Raw genomic sequence first — 13,701 nt, 5'->3', positions numbered from 1 at the left:
TGATGCTGGAAAAGACTGAAGGCGAGAGGAGAAGGGGACAACAGAAGATGAGATGGTTGGATGGCATCTCCGACTCAAAGGACATGAGTTTGAGGAAGCTCTGGGAGTTGGTGATGGACAGGGAGGCTTGGCATGCTGCAGTCCATGGGGTTGCAAAAAGTTGGACATGGCTGAGTGACTGAATTGAACCGAACTGAAATAAGTCAAAGAAAAATACCATATTAATTCTCTTACTTGTGGAACCTAGGAAACAAATCAAACAAGTCAGAAACATACTCATGGAGACAAGGAACAAATAGGTGATTGCCAGAGGGAAGGGTGTTAGGGTTTGGGAAAAATGGGTGAAGGGAATTAAGAGGTGCAAACTTCTAGTTATAATGTCACGGGGATTAATAACTTTTTATGGTAACAGATGTTTGCTAGACTTATTATGGGCATCATTATGCAAGGAGATCAAACCAGTCAATCCTAAGGGAAAAAGCCATGAATATTCATCGGAAGGACTGATGCCAAAGCTGAAGCTCCAATACTTTGGACACCTGATGCAAAGAAATGAGTCATTGAAAAAGACTCTGATGCTGGCAAAGATTGAAGGCAGGAGGAGAAGGGGACAACAGAGGATGAGATGGTTGGATGGCATCACCGACTCAATGGACATGAGTCTGAGCAAACTCCAGGAGATGGTGGAGGACAGGGAAGCCTGGCATGCTGCAGTCCATAGGGTTGCAAAGAGTCAGACACAACTGAGCAACTGAGCAACAACAACATTCAGTTCAGTACAGTTCAGTTCAGTCGCTCAGTCCTATCCGACTCTTTGTGACTCCATGAATCGCAGCACGCCAGGCCTCCCTGTCCATCACCAACTCCCAGAGTTCACTCAGACTCACGTCCATCGAGTCGGTGATACCATCCAGCCATCTCATCCTCTGGCGTCTCCTTCTCCTCCTGCCCCCAATCCCTCCCAGCATCAAGGTCTTTTCCAATGAGTCAACTCTTCACATGAGGTGGCCAAAGTACTGGAGTTTCAGCTTTAGCAGCATTCCTTCCAAAGAAATCCCAGGGCTGATCTCCTTCAGAATGGACTGGTTGGATCTCCTTGCAGTCCAAGGGACTCTCAAGAGTCTTCTCCAACACCACAGTTCAAAAGCATCAATTCTTCGGCGCTCAGCCTTCTTCACAGTCCAACTCTCACATCCATACATGATCACTGGAAAAACCATAGCCTTGACTAGACGGGCCTTAGTTGGCAAAGTAATGTCTCTGCTTTTGAATATGCTATCTAGGTTGGTCATAACTTTTCTTCCAAGGAGTAAGCGTCTTTTAATTTCATGGCTGCAGTCACCATCTGCAGTGATTTTGGAGCCCAAAAAGATAAAGTCTGACACTGTTTCCACATCTATTTGCCGTGAAGTGATGGGACCAGATGCCATGATCTTCATTTTCTGAATGTTGAGCTTTAAGCCAACTTTTTCACTCTCCACTTTCATCAAGAGGCTTTTGAGTTCCTCTTCACTTTCTGCCATAAGAGTGGTGTCATCTGCATATCTGAGGTTATTGATATTATGTAATGTATTTTAATGTCAAATTACTGTGTTGTACACCTAAAATTAAGGTAACATTGCAAGCCAACTATACTTCAATAAGAAGAAAAATATGACTTTGGATAGTCACGAATTTTATATCTACTTTCAAGAAAATTTTTTTTTCTTCACATGAAAATTGCTCTTCCAAGTTTTTTTAGTTTAATGAACAACTTTCCAAGACATTATTTAAAACTAAATTAGATAAATTCCTCATTTTGTAATGGCTGTAATATGTAGTTTGACATATAGCATATTTATAGTTTTAAACAAGATTTTATGGACATTATACTGGAACTATCACATGCAAAATTCAAGAAAAAGTCACACAGTTCAGTTCAGTTCAGTCGCTCAGTCGTGTCTGACTCTTTGCAACCCCATGAATCTCAGCACGCCAGGCCTCCCTGTCCATCATCAACTCCTGGAGTTTACCCAAACTCATGTCCGTTGAGTCAGTGATGCCATCCAGCCATCTCATTCTCTGTTGTCCCCTTCTCCTCCTGCCCCCAATCCCTCCCAGCATCAGGGTATTTTCCAGTGAGTCAACTCTTTGCATGAGGTGGCCAAAGTATTGGAGTTTCAGCTTCAGCATCAGTCCTTCCAATGAACAACCAGGACTGATCTTTAGGACGGACTGGTTGGATCTGCTTGCAGTCCAAGGGACTCTCAAGAGTTTTCCCCAACACCACAGTTCAAAAGCATCAATTCTTCAGCACTCAGCCTTCTTCACAGTCCAACTCTCACATCCATACATGACCACTGGAAAAACCATAGGCTCGACTAGACGGACCTTTGTTGGCAAAGTAATGTCCGCTTTTTAATATGCTATCTAGGTTGGTCATAACTTTCCTTCCAAGGAGTGAGCATCTTTTAATTTCATGGCTGCAGTCACCATCTGCAGTTATTTTGGGGCCCCACAAAATAAAGTCAGCCACTGTTTCTACGGTTTCCCCGTCTATTTGCCATGAAGTGATGGGACCAGATGCCATGATCTTCGTTTTCTGAATGTTGAGCTTTAAGCCAACTTTTTCACTCTCCTCTAAAGTCACACAAGCATCCTGAAAACTCTGTCAGGCAAGACTGACAAGCATACAACAAACAACAACAGCCAGAGCTGTATCATTATTATGTCTTAGGTCAAATTCGTCGGAGAGTAGTCACGTGCTACATTTCGTCCAATGAGGTTTGATAGAGGAGTCCGGGTCACTTAGGGAAAAGAAAAAAAAAAGGCTGCCAACAACCAATACCTGAGGTGAGACACATAGCCTATTCCTTATTTGATTTTGTCTTTTTGGTGCTTATCCAGTGCTTTTTACCATCTCCGTAAAAAGAGTTGTGACAAGGTATCTCTCTATAAGAAGTTATTCTCCCTTGATTTGCCCCCTTTACTTCAGTGTTTTACTGATACAATGTGCTAAATTCAAAGATTATTTATGTGACAGGCCCAGAAATTCAGGTTCACAGTAGACCAGCCCTGTGGAGCTGCAATGAGAGAAGGGAAAGGAAGCCTGCATAAGACCTGTAGAGCCCCCCACCTGCCACCCCCACCAAACTTGCCTTTTCCAGCTCCCAATCTGCATGTCCAACTGCTTACCAATACCTTCATCTAGACACAATGGATACTTTAAATCAGTGCTTCCAACACTGAATTTATCTTCTTTTCACAGATGTCTACTTGTTCTGGCTTATTTCAATTAATAGCATCCCCAGACAACTCTTCCTTACTCTGCTTTCCAATCAGGCACCAGCTCCTGTCAGTTTTTCCTTTAAGGCCTTTCAATTCAGGGGGTTGTTTTTTCCAGTCCACTGTCACTGCTCTAGTTTAGGCTACATCTTCTCTAGTGTAGACAACTGATCTAACTTATCTCATGCTTCCAGTCATGCTCTCTAGAATGAGTTCTCAACCCTGTAGCAAATGACATCATATCCTTTTCTTGCAGCTATTCCCTCTTCACAATAAAACCTGGTAGTTCAAGAGTAGCACTGCTCAGTCAGCTAGGCATTCCATGAATTGCCAGCTTCTTCCTTCTCACTCTCTATTCTCTTTCCCTATTACCTTTTCCCTCTATTTTCTTTTAGCTCCCTGATTTATTGCCTCCAGAGTAATGATTCTGATCCTTCACTGCACATTAGAAAGCTCACCTTGAAAGCCTTAAAAAATCCTCCACCCAGGTCATCCAGGCCAAGTAAATAAGAAACTCTGGGGGTGACAGCCAGGGATCAATATGTTTTGGGGTTTTTTTTAAAGATTTTTTTTTTTTAATGTGACCATTTTGTTTGTCTTCATCTAATTTGTTACATTATTGCTTCTATTTCATCTTTTGGTGTTTTGGCTGCAAGGCATGTGGGATCTTAGCTCCCCAACTACAGATTGAACCCACAACCCTCTGAATTGGAAGGCAAAATTTTAACCACTAGCCTTCTAGGGAAGTTCCATTGATACATCTTTTAAAACTTTACAGATGATTCCAATGTGTATTCAAAATTTCAAGCCTCTGCAAATCTTTGCTTATGTTTTCTTCCTCTCCCTGGCCCAACCTCTATCCCTATTTTGTTTATTCTCCCCTGTTTTTGCCAACCTGCCTAATTCCTACGCATCCTACAGATGTTATCTTACAACACAGGTATACTAGGAAGCCTTCCTTGACCACAAGGAATAAACGATAAGAATAGATGCAGAATTTTGAACAATGTAATTCTCAAGGTCTCTAAATTTACATCTAAAAATTATCTTTTGGACCACGTGATATCTATGCAATAAACATTTTGAAAATTCAACTGTGTTTATCATGCTAACAATATACATCATTAATTTATTACCAACTGTCAGAGTTTGTGCTAGATGATTTGTCTACATTATTTCATTTCATGCTTCCAGCAATCTTTAGGAATTATTCAAATCCCACTTTATCACTGAGAAGACTGAAGCTTGAACAGTTTAATAAATTTCCAAATAAACACTATAGCTAAAGTATAGATACCAATACAAGTCATAAACAAGCAGAATATAAAGTATTCTTCTATTTTTTTTAAATCAAAATAATGTGAATAAAAGGTTTTTAAATCTTCTAAAGAAGAAAATTTTTGAAATGTATGCTTTTTTAGATGCTTATGGAAAAAACTACTCAGCAGCATAGGAGGAGAATAATAAAAATGTTTAAATAGCAACTAATGATTTTATCATATACACCAAGATGTCTGATAAGCACATGATTCAGATTAGAGAAATGGCAAGTTAGTTTATTTTGCTTTAAATTAGAAAGCAGTTCCTTTACAAGTCTAATATATACTTAACAAGAGTTTTGTGAAAGCATTAGCTGAAATAAAAGCTTAAAACAAGATTTCTAGCAGTTTTAGTGCTTCAGCAATCTGTGTCTATCTCTTGATTAACAGTCATTAAGGTTTCAGAACCAGAACATATACCTTATCCTTTTTATTCACTACCCCTTGCTCTCTCCTCCCCTCTTCTCCCCTCTCCTCAACTCTCATAATGTCTTTATTTTTTCCAGCTTGCTCTATGTGCTTACCTCTTTATAATTACCATAAAGAATCGGCAAGATAGGACCTGCATGGTACAAATGCCACACCTTGGTTGTGTTGTGAGCAACCACTTGAAGTGGTGGCAGTCTAAACATTTACACACTTCTTGCTACAATGTCTCATATTTAAGTATTTCATCACAAGTAATTCTTTAGAAATCCAGTAGGTAAAATATCCATATGCCTCTCCATGGTTAATACCTGACCCAAAAGTCACCTTCTTCTATCCATTGAGATGTTGACTGGATGAAACACTTGACTCTACATGCCTGGAATGGGTGTTAGCCACAACTCAGAATGATTCCTTCAAATGAAAAACAAAACACATAAAAGCAATTGTTCTTTCCTGTTAAGAACTGAGCAAGGGAAAACAAAAGACTTTGTTCAGCTGTAAACCATGTAAAACCAGGGGTAGGGTACCTGTTACTCTGCCAAGGCTAAAGTAAAGCTACTAGGGACATTACTTCAGGGATTACAAGATTCCAGGAAAGGAACAATCTGGCACTTTCCTGAGTCAGACATTACTGTGAAATATAAAAACATAACAGAGATTCTTACTAAATAATAAAATATGTAGGAAAATTGCACGTTATTTGTTTCTTTGACCCATTTCCTGTCTTCACTACCAGATGCAGCCCTCTGATGTTACTCTTCCCTCTCCGTATGCTCTGTTGAGTATTCTATCGGTCTTCTGAGCTCTAAGACAATATTTCATCCCATTTGTCCCAAGAAAGTATGAGTTTCTTTAGCATGTAATGATGAATCCCCAGATTCACAGAAGTAGATTCCAATATAATTAATATAAGATTCCAAATAATTAATACTATTTTCCACTCCCCACTATCTCCACACATATATGGGGCATAAGATGTGCAAAAGGACAAAATTATACTACTATGTAGTACTGTATAAACCAATTAGATTTCCTAACTCAAAAGTGAAGAAATTGAGAGTTAGAGAATTCATTTGCTCAAATTCACACTAGTTACTGGCTAACTAGAAAAGGATTTAGTGTTGTAGTTGAGTGTATTTCCTGTTTATCTTAGTAAATTAATTTGTTGACAAATTTTATGACATCTTTTAAGATAATCGGGGATAGTTGGGTTATCACAAAATTGGGGGTGGGATCACTGCAAAAGAGAAGCATAGGATTTAATTGAGATTTTTTAAAATTTAATTTTGTGCTATACTCATTCACAAGCTTCCCTGATGCCAGAATTTTTTCCTTTGGTGTCTCTTTTAGATAATCTGTTTCTTTTCATAACTTTGCAATGCAATTTCAACTGTTGCATTTTCCTTTGATTTGACATTTACTTTTTCCCATATTGACATTACGTATCTTGTTTTTAAAGGAGATGGTACAGCTTCTCCAGAGGAACTACTGAGAAACTTGATGAAGATTACTGGCTAATCTAAGATAATTGTCTCTTACTCTCTGTTTTTTGTAGCTCTTCTTCTTGACCCAGGTTGATGGCTTCTGGAATAAACCAACTAGGCCAAATCCATTCTGATAACCTTTCTTACTAGATCTTATATCAGCTTTACTTCACATTCATATGCCAATCATAAAAACACCTTCTGGCTTTGCTTGTGGCTCGGCTGGTAAAGAATCTGCCTGCAATGCAGGAGACCTGGGTTTGATCCCTGGGTTGGGAAGATCCCCTGGAGAAGAGAAAGGCTACCCACTCCAGTATTCTGGCCTGGAGAATTCCATGGACTGTATAGTCCATGGGGTCTCAAAGAGTCAGACACGACTGAGGGATGTTCACTTTCTTTCTTTCCTCTTCCCTAGGTGCTCAAATAATTTAGATGTAGACTTCATGAAATCAAGACATAATCATTCTTACTTTGAAGCATTTAGTTCAAGAACTAATACTAAGCATTTAGTTAAAGGGACACATCTGTGATGGCCATGAAATGCTAGTTCTGTAAGCACATATGATGTGTACATCTCAATTAAATTCCAATACATAAGTCCAGATTATCCAGTATCCAGAGCACCCAACTGGCACCACAAAATATTACTTAGCTCCACCTTTACTCTGGATCATGCTGCTTCTTCAGTCCCAACTAGATCTTTACAATGGACTAGAGATATCATTTTTCCTTTCTTTAAAATTTAGATACAACGCAAACATTGCATGCTCATATTTCAGACTGCAAGTTCCTTAAGGACAAAGAATATAAAGTATTTAATGTTGACTTCCCAGTGTCTAAAGCCTGATGTTTTATGGGTATTTAATAAATGATGTGTCAATAAATGAATAAATAAGGAAGCAGTCCTAAGATGGTGGAGGAATAGGACTGGGAGACCACTTTGTCCCCCACAAATTCATCAAAAGAACATTTAAGCGCCAAGCAAATTCCACAGAACAACTTCTGAATACTGGCAGAGGACAACAGGCACCCAGAAAAGCAGCTCATTGTCTTCTAAAGGAGATGGAGAAGTCTTGAGGCTACTGTAAGAATAAGACTGAAAACCAGAGGCAGGAGGCTTAAGTCCAAATCTTGAGAACACCAGAGAACTCCTGAATCCAGGGAACATTAATCGATAGGCACTCATCAAACACCTCCATACCTACACTGAAACGAAGCACCACCCAAGGGCCAACAAGCTCCAGAGCAAGACATACCATGCAAATTCTCCAACAATACAGGAACATAACCCTGAGCCTCAATACACAGGCTGACCAAAGTCACACCAAACCCACTGACATCTCAAAACTTATTACTGGACACTTCATTGCACTCCAGAAAGAAGAAATCCAGCTCCACCCAGCAGAACACCGACACAAGCTTCCCTAACCAGAAAACCTTGACAAGCCACCCATCCAACCCCACCCACAGCGAGGACCTCCACAAAAAAGAGGAACCACCAACTGCCAGAATACAGAAAGGCCACCCAAAACACAACAATATAAACAAGATGAAAATGCAGAGAAATACCCAGCAGGTAAAGGAACAGGATAAATGCCCACCAAACCAAACAAAAGAGGAAGAGATAGGGAATCTACCTGATAAAGAATTCTGAATAATGATAGTGAAAATGATCCAAAATCTTGAAAACAAATTGGAGCTACAGATAAATAGCCTGGAGACGAGGATTGAGAAGATGCAAGAAAGGTTTAACAAGGACCTAGAAGAAATAAAAAAGAGTCAATATATAATGAATAATGCAATAAATGAGATCAAAAACATTCTGGAGGGAACAAATAGTAGAATAATGGAGGCAGAAGATAGGATAAGTGAGGTAGAAGATAAAACGGTAGAACTAAATGGAACAGAGAGGAAAAAAGAAAAAAGAATCAAAAGAAATGAGGACAACCTCAGAGACTTCTTGGACAATGTTAAACGCCCCAACATTCAAATCATAGGAGTCTCAGAAGAAGAAGACAAAAAGAAAGACCATGAGAAAATACTTGAGGAGATAATAGTTGAAAACTTCCCTAAAATGGGGAAGGAAATAATCACCCAAGTCCAAGAAACCCAGAGAGTCCCAAACAGGATAAACCCAAGGTGAAACATCCCAAGACACATATTAATCAAATTAACAAAGATCAAACACAAAAAAACAAATACTAAAAGCAGCAAGGGAAAAAACAACAAATAACACACAAGAGGATTCCCATTAGGATAACAGCTGATCTTCCAATAGAAACTCTTCAGGCCAGAAGGGAATGGCAGGACGTACTTAAAGTGATGAAAGAAAATAACCTGAAGCCCAGATTACTGTACCCAGCAAGGATCCCATTCAAATATGAAGAAGAAATCAAAAGCTTTACAGACAAGCAAAAGCTGAGAGGATTCAGCACCACCAAACCAGCTCTCCAGCAAATGCTAAAGGAACTTCTCTAGACAGGAAACACAGAAAGGGTGTATAAACTTTAAACCAAAACAATAAAGTAAATGGCAACATGATCATACTTATCAATAATTACCTTAAATATAAATGGATTGAATGCCCCAACCAAAAGACAAAGACTGGCTGAATGCACACAAAAACAAGACCCCTATATATGTTGTCTACAAGAGACCCACCTTGAAACAAGGGACACATATGACTAAAAGAGAAGGGCTGGAAAAAGATATTCCATGCAAATAGAGACCAAAAGAAAGCAGGAGTAGCGATACTCATATCAGATAAAATAGACTTTAAAACAAAGGCTGTGTAAAGAGACAAAGAAGGACATTGCATAATGATCAAAGCATCAATTCAAGAAGATATAACAATCATAAATATATATGCACCCAACATAGGAGCACCACAATATGTAAGACAAATACTAACAAGTATGAAAGGGGAAATTAACAATAACACAATAATAGTGGGAGACTTTAATACCCCACTCACACCTATGAATAGATCAACTAAACAGAAAATTAACAAGGAAACACAAACTTTAAATGATGCAATAGACCAGTTAGACCTAATTGATATCTATAGGACATTTCACCTTAAAACAATGAATTTCACCTTTTTCTCAAGCACACATGGAATCTTCTCCAGGATAGATCACATCCTGGGCCATAAATCTAGCCTTGGTAAACTCAAAGAAAATGAAATCATTCCAAGCATCTTTTCTGACCACAATTCAGTAAGATTAGATGTCAATTACAGAGAAAAACTATTAAAAACCCCAACATATGGAGGCTGAACAACACGCTGCTGAATAACCAAAAAATCACAGAAGAAATCAAAAAAGAAATCAAAATATGTGTAGAAACGAATTAAAATGAAAGCAAAACAACCCAAAACCTATGGGACACTGTAAAAGCAGTGCTAAGAGGAAGATTCATAACAATACAGGCTTACCTCAAGAAATAAGAAAAAAGTCAAATAAATAACCTAACTCTACACTGAAAGCAACTTGAAAAGAAAGAAATTACGAACCCCAGGGTTCATAGAAGGAAAGAAATATTAAAAATTAGGGCAGAAATAAATACAAAAGAAACAAAAGAGACCATAGCAAAAATCAACAAAACCAAAAGCTGGTTCTTTGAGAAGATAAATAAAATGGACAAACCATTAGCCAGACTCTTCAAGAAACAAAGGGAGAAAAATCAAATCAATAAAATTAGAAATGAAAATGGAGAGATCACAACAGACAACACAGAAACAAAAAGGATCATAAGAGAGTACTATCAGCAATATATGCAAATAAAATGGACAACTTGGAAGAAATAGACAACTTTCCAAAATTGAACCAGGAAGAAATAGAAAATCTTAACTGACCCATCACAAGCATGGAAATTGAAACTGTAATCAGAAATCTTCCAACAAAGAAAAGCCCAGGACCAGACGGCTTCACAGCTGAATTCTACCAAAAATTTAGAGAATTAACATCTATCTTACTCAAAGTCTTCCAGAAAATTGCAGAGGAAGGTAAACTTCCAAACTCATTCTATGAGGCCACCATCACCCTAATACCAAAACCTGACAAAGATGCCACAAAAAAAGAAAACTACAGGCCAATATCACTGATGAACATAGGTGCAAAAATCCTTAACAAAATTCTAGCAATCAGAATCCAAAAACGCATTAAAAAGATCATACACCATGACCAAATGGGCTTTATCCCAGGGATGCAAGGATTCTTCAATATCCTCAAATCAATCAATGTAATATACCACATTAACAAATTGAAAAATAAAAACCATATGATTATCTCAATAGATGCAGAGAAAGCCTTTGACAAAATTCAACATCCATTTATGATAAAAACTCTCCAGAAAGCAGGAATAGAAGGAACATACCTCAACATAATAAAAGCTATATATAACAAACCTTCAGCAGACATTATTATCAATGGTGAAAAATTGATAGTGTTTCCCTAAAGTCAAGAGCAAGACAGGGTGCCCACTCTCACCACTACTATTCAACATAGTTTTGGAAGTTTTGGCCACAGCAATCAGAGCAGAAAAAGAAATAAAAGGAATCCAAATTGGAAAAGAAGTAAAACTCTCACTGTTTGCAGATGACATGATCCTCTACATAGAAAACCCTAAAGACTCCACCAGGAAATTACTAGAGCTAGTCAATGAATATAGTAAAGTTGCAGTATATAATATTAACACACATAAATCCCTTGCATTCCTATACACTAACAATGAGAAAACAGAAAGATAAATTAAGTGAACAATTCCATTCACCATTTCAAGGAAAAGAATAAAATACTTAGGAATATATCTACCTAAAGAAACAAAAGACCTATATATAGAAAACTATAAAACACTGGTGAAAGAAATCAAAAAGGACACTAATAGATGGAGAAATATACCATGTTCATGGATCAGAAGAATCAATATAGTGAAAATCAGTATACTACCCAAAGCAATCTATAGATTCAATGTAATCCCTGTCAAGCTACCAATGGTATTTTTCACAGAACTAGACAAATAATTTCACAACTTGTATGGAAATACAAAAAAACCTTGAATAGCCAAAGCAATCTTGAGAAAGAAGAATGGAACTGGAGGAATCAACCTGCCTGACTTCAGTCTGTACTACAAAGCCACAGTCATCAAGACAGTATGGTACTGGCACAAAGACAGAAATATAGATCAATGGAACAAAATAGAAAGCCCAGAGATAAATCCACGCACCTATGGACACCTTATCTTTGACAAAGGAGGCAAGAATATACAATGGAGAAAAGACAATGTCTTTAACAAGTGGTGCTGGGAAAATTGGTCAACCACTTGTAAAAGAATGAAACTAGAACACTTTTTAACACCATACACAAAAATAAACTCAAAATGGATTAAAGATCTAAACGTAAGACCAGAAACTATAAAACTCCTAGAGGAAAACATAGGCAAAACATTCTCTGACATAAACCACAGCAGGATCCTCTATGACCCACCTCCTAGAATATTGGAAATAAAAACAAAAATAAACAAATGGGACCTAATTAAACTTAAAGGCTTCTGCACAACAAAGGAAACTATTAGCAAGGTGAAAATACAGCCTTCAGAATGGGAGAAAATAATAGCAAATGAAGCAACTGACAAAGAATTAATCTCAAAAATATACAAGCAACTCCTGCAGCTCAATTCCAGAAAAATAAAAGACCCAGTCAAAAAGTGGGCCAAAGAAATAAACAGACATTTCTCCAAAAAAGACATACAGATGGCTAACAAACACATGAAAAGATGCTCAACATCACTCATTATCAGAGAAATGCAAATCAAAACCATAATGAGGTACCAATTCATGCCAGTCAGAATGGCTTGAAAAAATCTACAAAAAGTCTACAAGCTATAAATCCTGGAGAGGGTGTGAAGAAAAGGGAACCCTCTTACACTGTTGGTGGGAATGCAAACCAGTACAGCCACTATGGAGAACAGTGTGGAGATTACTTAAAAAACTGGAAATAGAACTGCCATATGACCCAGCAATCCCACTGCTGGGCATACGCACCGAGGAAACCAGAATTGAAAGAGACACGTGTACCCCAATGTTCATTGCAGCACTGTTTCTAATAGCCAGGCCATGGAAGCAACCTAGATGTCCATCAGCAGATGAATGGATAAGAAAGCTGTAGTACATATACACAATAGAATATTACTCAGCTATTAAAAAGAATACATTTGAATCAGTTCTAATGAGGTGGATGAAATCAGTGCCTATTATACAAAGTGAAGTAAGAAAAAAAAGAAAAACACCAATACATTATATTAATGCATATATATGTAATTTAGAAAGATGGTAACGATAACCCTGTATGCTAGACAGCAAAAGAGACACAGATGTATTGAACAGTCTTTTGGACTCTGTGGGAGAGGGCAAGGGTGGGATGATATGAGAGAATGGCATTGAAACATGTAAAATATCATGTGAAACGAATGGCCATCCAGGTTTGATGCATGATACAGGGTGCTTGCGGCTGGTGCACTGGGATGACCCAGAGGGATGGGAAGGGGAGGGAGGTGGGAAGGGGGTTCAGGATGGGGAACACATGTACACTCATGGCAAATTCAAGTCAATGTATGGCAAAACCAATACAATATTGTAAAGTAAAATAAATAAATAAATAAATTTTAAAAAGCATATACCTAGTAGAATAAATCTTGTTAATAAAATATATATGTTGTTAAAATAATAATAATAATATGTGCAGATTGATTATGGATGTAAGAATATGCTCAGAAATTAAAATGCTACTTAAAGCATAAATAAAATAAATGAATAAATAAGAAATGAATGTACTTCCAATCTCATACAAAAATAATTCTATTGATACTATACATTAACTAAGACCAACTCTCTCTTCTGTAATAATTTTTCCCTTGCCCTTTCCCTACTGCAGTTTCCTTTCTTTATCTCTACCTCAGAAGAAACTGTCTCTTTTCTCCTATGGTCCAACATTATAGGGAACTGCAAGGCTTTTAGAAGATGCTGATCTTATGTATCAAGATAAATAAGTGCATGGCCCAATAAATTATTTGATAATTATTAGGGAAAATGGTCAGAATTCCAATCTATAAGCAAAGTTAACAATCTTTATTAATATTATCTGTGGCTTGAACATTGAAAAGGGGCACACCATTTCAAAGTTGGGGAAACTAGACTGGAACTCAGG

The sequence above is a fragment of the Bos taurus genome, chromosome 5, assembly GCF_002263795.3.
Source record: "Bos taurus isolate L1 Dominette 01449 registration number 42190680 breed Hereford chromosome 5, ARS-UCD2.0, whole genome shotgun sequence".
NCBI classification, from domain to species: Eukaryota; Metazoa; Chordata; class Mammalia; order Artiodactyla; family Bovidae; genus Bos; species Bos taurus.
Note: the sequence above shows the minus strand (reverse complement) of the source record.